Raw genomic sequence first — 6,677 nt, forward strand, 5'->3', positions numbered from 1 at the left:
TTTCACTTGCATATATCATATTTTCACAACTTCTGTCAGGACCATCTACTCTATGGAATCGACAATAAGCATTATAGTCCCTTTAATATTTCTCACCCTTCTTTCTAGTGCTACAAATTTTATGACATTTTCTCCTAAAATTGGGTAGAACTATGAGTTTGTTTGGTTCAGTTATTAGATTACAACTGTTGTAATTAGTTATTCCTGACATATGCCCTCCCCGGAGATTAGAGAAAATAAGAAAATAGCAAGGAAAGAGGTGTCCTGCGGGGCTGCTAACAAAGCCCTCCGGAGGTATATTAATGCCTCGACTGTCTCGAGTTGGGTACATATATAAAGGATACCTACACTTTATACAGCACTATATAGGAGCGTTCGGACCCTTTTAGTAAGGATTTGGAAGCTTGGAGAGTCCATCCTAATTTGCGGTTGTTAGGAGCAGCTTGCCTAGTCTTTTCTCTCCAATAGGGAGGGATACGAAGTCCCATATTAGCATTTATTTCCCTGAATACCTCACAACTTGTAACGGCCACTACAAGAAAACAGCGAGTTAGCAACCGAATTTCGTTGCTAATTCGGTCGCTAATGCTGTTTAGCAATCGGAATCTACCATTTTGCAACCGAATCACTTCGGTCGCTAAGTACCGTGTTGGTAACATCAGCAACCTGTTATTTTCATTATCGGTTGCTCATTTAGCAACCGAATAGTCGGTTGCAAACTGCGGTTGTAAATTCTACGACCTGTTTTTGCGACCGAATCTGGTTGCTAACTGGCAAAGAAGCACCATGCACCACGTATCGTTTACCGACGAATTCCAACAGAATTTCCGTCGGTAAAATTTTGGATACTTTTTCTCATCAAATTTCCATACGGACTGCACTAATATATACGGACATTACCAATCAAATTTAAGATTATTTATAATTACAATTACAAGCAAACTTCACAATAAATTGAACATATTTAATTAATAATTCATGAAACGAAAAATATACATTCATAAATAATATTCAAAGATTAAGTCAATATACATATATAAACATTGAAGCCATTAAGGCATAAGTCTCAATGTTGTTCTTATCTCAAGAATTACAGTATTAACACCTAATTAGATTCATCAGCAGAACTTTAAATGACAATGATCTTAAATTTCTAGGATACCGGTCATGATGATACTCGGAAGCAGCTGAACCCAGTCCAAAAATGCCATCATCCCTATTAAGCCCTCCAGCCAGGTAGAACGCTCTTAATTCTTCAATGGAGTGAACAATTTACTCAATTGTCTGTTCAATTTTAACTTGGGTAAGATGTTCATAAGTTTCCTACAATAAACAGAACAAATCGAAATGACAATCACATTGCAACTCCAATAAAACAAGTAAGGAGACAGAACATGTGTTAATGATTTTTTATGCCAGCAGCCAAGAATCGAAAGGACACAATATTAGGAAACAGGACATGCAACAACTTTCATAATCATAGGCAAATGTAAACTACAAATTCTGTATGGAATAATAGACATAAAAGTTATGACACAATATGATTTACAAAGACAGCCCAGCTTGGAAATAAGGAGTTCAAATCTAAAGAAACACAGTACGAACAACAAGCATTAAAATAGTTAAAAAAACAGCAGGACATTAACAAAAACAGGACATCAGAGCATGAATAGCAGAGACAGTAGAGCATGAACAACGGGACAGTCTCAAAATAGAGGACTCAGCATTTGATAACCAATTTTTAAGGAACATGGCTTAAAGTCAACTACAATACATGCTTCAATATAGTAAATTCGCAAGAGGAAACTCTTTACCTTGCACATAGGTATTAACCCACAAACTCCAACGATTTTAGTCCTGAATCTGATCGAAACTGAAAACCGAATAGAAACAGATCAACAAACTCCAGCAATCCACTTTTTGTACAACAATTAAGTTCTCCCTGAATCTGTAGAGAAGAAATTATACATGAAAAAGGATTAGAAGAAGAAAACAAATGAAAAAAGAAAATGAAAAATCGGAAATAAGAGGAGCAGTTATAACGGTCAAAACACGGAACAAAGAAAAGAAGACAAGTTATAAACGGTGGGTCTATCTAGTAATTTTATGGATATATTATAGTAACAACACTTCCCCAAAAACCAATTTGTTTCATTTACTAAAGCAACCTGAGTATTCCATCTTTTAATAAGTTGGAAAAAAGCAATTAGAGTAGCATAACTGACTGATAAAACTGGAGTTGGAAAAAAGCAATTTGATAACTCATAAGTGGATTAAACTAACTGGGCAGCAAAACTAAATAAGAATCGATAACTAAATAAGTTGGCAAACTTCAAAAAGTATTTATGTAGATACAATTGTGCATTTTAACTCATTTGGAGAAGTCGTGGTGTAGAGCTTATGCTTGAGCAAGTTTTTTAAAACCTTGTATGTTCCTGCATGTCCGAAGTAATTAATTAGGTACATAATAATGTCATATTAATTGAAATGAAGTGAAAAAAAACAGAAATAATGTGAAAAAGAACATATCAGACATTACAGGACTATTTATAAAGCAAATACTAATAATATATATTTGAGAATATAGGTACTGACATTACTCATGCCCATCTCAACATCAGTAAGAACTCTAAAATCATCTTTTGAGAGATATCTTAAGATGTCCACAACCAATTTCATGTTTCCTTATCTTATAACTCTTGAAAAAACCCAAGAAAAATAATCAAATCAGGGAATCAACTAACAAGCAAAATGTCAAACTGAACTAGCTACAAAAAAAAAAAAAAGCCAGACAAGACAGGTCCTGTAGAGATCATTTAAACTCATATTGAATCAAAAAAGAAGTTTCTCCTAATGTGGGGACCTTCCAAATTAACATGTAACGAAAAAGACTTATGGGCAGCTAGTGGTTTACAATATATGATTAGACTCTATAATCAATATTATGTGGACAACAGAAATCCAACACAAGAACCAGTGACAAATTCAGAGGGACTTGAGTAGCCACCGAATCCAGAGGGATTTGAGTAGCCACTAATTACTATAAGTACTGGAAAATTTCATCCGTTACTGATAAGAAGTATATATAGATATCAAAACCAGCTATCAAGAAAGGAAGACTGGAATTGGAGCAAAATAAGCACCAAAACGATGAAAGCAGCGACACCCCAAGGGGAGGAGGTGATTTTGATACATGAATTGACCCAAAATAATAATTTGAGTGAAGACTATACTCCTCATGAATTATTTGTGAAAGAACACAAAGATCTAATGGGAATAGGTGAAAAATGGATGAGTGAAGACTATACTCATCTTTTTGCAAATTTACATTCAAGAACAAATGAAACATCTGTTTCAATTTACCAATCCAAATTGAAAATCTACAAGAGGCATGCTCTAAATTGTAAGTAGAAACAACTTGTAAGAAAACAACCCACTGAACCAATGACACTTGAGCCAAAAATTGAAAAATGGTAACTCATAACAGTTTAAGCAAAAAAATTTATGACCATTTAACTAATCTGATCCAAAAATTGAAACAGAAAATTGATGTGACTAATTTAAGCAACAGTTGATCTAGCAACTCCAACTTTACTGCATGCCCAACAGAAGCCATATTTACATTAATGCCTTTGATGAGATGATCAAGTCAAGAACAAAAGAAACTCTGTCTTTCAGATAAAGTGGAACCATATTGATGTTAATTATGCAATTTTCCTACATGATGTCAATTGCCTGAATCCTTTACATGTTGATGCCATTTCTCTTCAACTTATTCATCTTCTCATCTTGTATACTATAATATTAATTGATGTATTTTTTTATAGCAAACCAGAGTTCAAATTACTACCCTTGATTCATAATCCCATCAAGTATTTCACGTGCACATAATGAACTTAATAACACATTTCATAAAACAAACATCTTTTTATCATTCCTAAAGAACCAATTAATCAAATAAATTCCTAAGGATCACTTATTTTCAATCAGTGAGTGTCATACCTTGATAGTTGCAACCAGTGAGGCCAGCAAGTGTAGATTTGGTCTGAAAACTCCAAGCTATGCAAAGAGGTGAGGACAAAGACCGATTAACCCAATTATACACCGTAAAACACCTAAACAAGGCACAACTACAGAGTTTAATAGGTAACATTGGTCAAAATTCAGAACATATAACAAAAATGATAGGATATTAGAAGGGAAAAATAAAAAATCAAAGGATAGAAAAGTTACCATTGGAGAAATTTTAATTGAATGTTTAGCCTCTAAACCAGAAAATTGAACAATACAGTGACACCAACCAAAAGCTTCTTCCAAACGTGCTTCATAACACCAAAACCTATTTGAATAGACCAGCCAGTTGCTTCTTCCTTGACTTTGCTTTTCTTCTTCCTGGACTCCTAAAGCTTCTAAAAAATGTTGAAGAGACCAGCCATGAGTAGTAGCCGGATTAAAGGGAACGACCATGAAGAGAAAAGAAATCAGAGCCATTAGCGCCTTGAAATTAACTTTTTCTCCTCTTTGGTAACTCAGAAGAGCTTGAACCCTATCCTGTATCCTGCTGCTATAAGGGAGATCTAAGGTTGAGCGGAACAATAATTTGAGTTCCACGCACTAACATCTAGCGCTAAGAAATTAAAGGAGTTATCCAAGAGGAATTGAAGAGAAAGAGAGGAATTAGGTATACTAGTTCTGGAATTAGAGATTGAAGAGAAAGAGAGGAACTGCGAAGAGAAGAATTAGGGCTCGAAGAGAAAGAGAGGAATTGCGGCTCGAAGAGAGAGAAGAATTAGGGCTTGAAGAGAGAGATAAGCAAAACCTTCTCTTCTTTCTTTTTATATTTTTTTATTTCTACTTTACTTTTTATTTTATTTTATTTTGCAACCCCGTGACCTGTTGCTGAACAAAAATTCTAGTTGGTAAAACAGGGGTCAATTAGGCCGACACTTTTTGCAACAGGGCAAAATTATTAGCGACCGATTCGGTTGCTATTTAGCGACCGAATATAAACCGGTCGCTAACTTCGGTCGCTAACTAACCATTTTCTTGTAGTGGGCTTGAATGATTGAAGAAAGGGTTAGATCTCTCACATCTGAAGATAGGGCAGGCCTATCCATCCTTTTTCCTTCTATATAGACTCGGATCATTAATCATTAGCTTTAGGTAGTCTTTCCACACTTGATTCCTTGGTGTCGAAGGGCACTTGACTTCAAGCAAATGGATATAAAGGGCACTTGACTTCAAGCAAATGGATATGTATAATAAAGGTTCCAGCTAGATCCTCCTATACAGATCTAAATAAAACAAAAACCTAAGCCATCGCCTATGATTAAAGTATACCACCAGTCATCTAAGTACAATCGAAATAAGCGAGAAAATCTCTCACTCACTATGACCTTGTAGAGAAAGGTATAGGAGAGGTAGCCCGTTTGAGTTGATCCAATCTTACTCGGCTAGTGCAATTCATATTAGTAGATCCTGCCATAGTAGCCAAGACTTGCGGTCTCGTAGAGTTGACCTAAGAATCAAAGAAGGTGTTAGCGTTTTCAAATTAGCATTAATCTCAGCCAACCCTTACCCTTACTGCTATAGTTGCTCTGTCCTGGCTCTGTTTCAGCTAATTAATCATGTTAGCTTGATGTTATGCATCAATGGAGACTATATTCAATAATTGCTAGTGTCAATGTCATTAATAATTTTGATAATTATTTATTTCTTATTTTACTTGTTAATTATCGCATGACTATTCCTATTTTATCACACTGTTTCATTCTCATCCATAACCTTCACTCATCACTATTTTTACTTTTGTGTAACTATTTAGCTGGTCAATGACTTAAACCTCATCCATTGTCTTTTCTTTATTTTTCTACCTATTTCTTTCTTGTATTATATTTTTTGGATTGATCTTAAAGAAAGTGAACCTCGGTTGCTTCTATGACTATATTCTATCTACTTCTATTTTCTTGTTTTTCTACTATAGCTTGGTCTTTCTTTTCTACTCATTACAATTTTGGATTTGGAGAATCTCCTTTATAGACTTGTATTTATAGTGAATGAATGCAAGGGTGTTGTTGATTTTATAGTGTGATTGGATTGTAATTATAACAATTAATCATGACTTCTATGTACAAATTCCTAAGAATTTCAATAAAAAAAAAAGATAAGGTACCAATATAGGCCTATGATTTTTGGAGAAGTATCAATTTAGACTCCACATACAAAATAAAATATAGGATTAACGTTTAAGAAAGGTATCAATTTACAAGTGTTGAAATTAGTTGAAATTTGAATGAAATGGCACTTGTATAAATGCAAATATTAACAAGTGTTGTAGTGTGGTGTGGTGTGTGACAGTTGTTATTTCTGCGAATTGCTGAGATTGTTATTCCAATTTATTTGATGGTGAGAGTTGTAGCTGCTATCCAGCGTCGGCGCTTTCAACAGGTAAATTCTTAACACTCACAGTATGCAGATCTGTAATCATCATTTTTTACAGTCCTCAATGTTATTGAGCAGTGTGTATATATTTGTTTGATTAGGAACCCCCACCCTCAGATGATGAAGAAGCTGAGCATCCGAGCCTACAGGAATTGAAGGAACAGTCAACTGGAAATGTTTCTGATGCCTATGTAGAGGAATTAACAAAGATAAAAAAAAAAACCAATTGCAAGGAG

General features: G+C 34.7%; 1 long non-coding RNA gene across 3 annotated transcripts; it reads right to left on the reverse strand.

Annotated features, from left to right (window-relative positions):
• Window positions 1–981: 981 nt before the first annotated feature.
• On the reverse strand, window positions 982–4,841 carry LOC136225774 (uncharacterized). 3 transcript variants are annotated; one of them, XR_010687306.1, is made up of 5 exons: window positions 4,234–4,838; window positions 4,003–4,115; window positions 2,356–2,435; window positions 1,815–1,948; window positions 982–1,323 (listed from the first exon to the last, which is right to left on the reverse strand). It is a non-coding gene; the product is annotated as an uncharacterized lncRNA (long non-coding RNA). The 3 variants fall into 3 exon arrangements; XR_010687304.1 differs by having other exon boundaries at window positions 1,815–2,435; window positions 4,234–4,841; XR_010687305.1 differs by lacking the exon at window positions 2,356–2,435 and having other exon boundaries at window positions 4,234–4,833.
• Window positions 4,842–6,677: the final 1,836 nt, after the last annotated feature.

This window comes from Euphorbia lathyris, chromosome 4, assembly GCF_963576675.1.
Source record: "Euphorbia lathyris chromosome 4, ddEupLath1.1, whole genome shotgun sequence".
Taxonomy (NCBI): domain Eukaryota; kingdom Viridiplantae; phylum Streptophyta; class Magnoliopsida; order Malpighiales; family Euphorbiaceae; genus Euphorbia; species Euphorbia lathyris.